General features: G+C 42.9%; 1 long non-coding RNA gene across 1 annotated transcript; it reads right to left on the bottom strand.

Annotated features, from left to right (window-relative positions):
* Positions 1–74: 74 nt before the first annotated feature.
* LOC109509062 (uncharacterized) lies at positions 75–656 on the bottom strand. Its single transcript, XR_002166854.1, has 3 exons — positions 551–656; positions 285–422; positions 75–203 (listed from the first exon to the last, which is right to left on the bottom strand). It is a non-coding gene; the product is annotated as an uncharacterized LOC109509062 (long non-coding RNA).
* Positions 657–793: the final 137 nt, after the last annotated feature.

Consider the following 793-nt stretch of genomic DNA (forward strand, 5'->3'; position numbering starts at 1 on the left):
ATAAGTGAATGAGTTAGCAAAGAACTTGAGCTGTTGAAATAACAGTTACCAGACTACGCCGTACCTACCCTGTACTCTAAGTTTGGTCTTGCCCAGGGCTGTACCCGCTGGGTTTTGAGCCACGCATATATAAGTTCCAGAGTTGGACACAGACGCTTTGGTGATCTGTAGACTCCCATGAGGTAGCACCGTGAAACTTCCACCTATCGAAAAACATGAGACTTTCCTTTCACAAGTGAGCACACGAGATCATCGAAAGACACAGACATAAACAAAGTGGTTACCTGTGGTGTGTATATTGATGCCCTCCTTCTGCCAGGTGATTGTCGGCCTTGGTGAGCCTGTGGCCCTGCAGGGAAGCACGATGGTATTATTGAGGATCACTTCCAGGGAGGATGGGTGCGAATGGATCACAGGAAGCTCTACGAAAATAGAAAGATGAACATTTTATATCATTGTAGTATTTAAAAGCATATGGAAAAAGAAATGAGTCATGTCTGAAGATACAAGCAAAACTAATTTGCTCCAAACCTACAAACCTCCCTCTTACCCTGTACAGTGAGCTGCACATGACGATGTGTAGAGCCTGCAGTATTCTTCGCTGTGCATGAATAGCGTCCTGCGTGACTGAGCTCAGCTGAGCTTATTTCTACTTGACCTGTACACAATACAATATTCCAAATCAGTGTGATTAATTACTGCTATACAGTCACCATATAATAACCCATATAAGGTACACTTCCAAAATCCATTGAGGAAACTAAGGCTTTTGCAAATGCATCACAAAAAAAAA

Source organism: Hippocampus comes, unplaced genomic scaffold (assembly GCF_001891065.2).
Source record: "Hippocampus comes isolate QL1 unplaced genomic scaffold, H_comes_QL1_v1.1 C16750998, whole genome shotgun sequence".
Classification (NCBI taxonomy): Eukaryota; Metazoa; Chordata; class Actinopteri; order Syngnathiformes; family Syngnathidae; genus Hippocampus; species Hippocampus comes.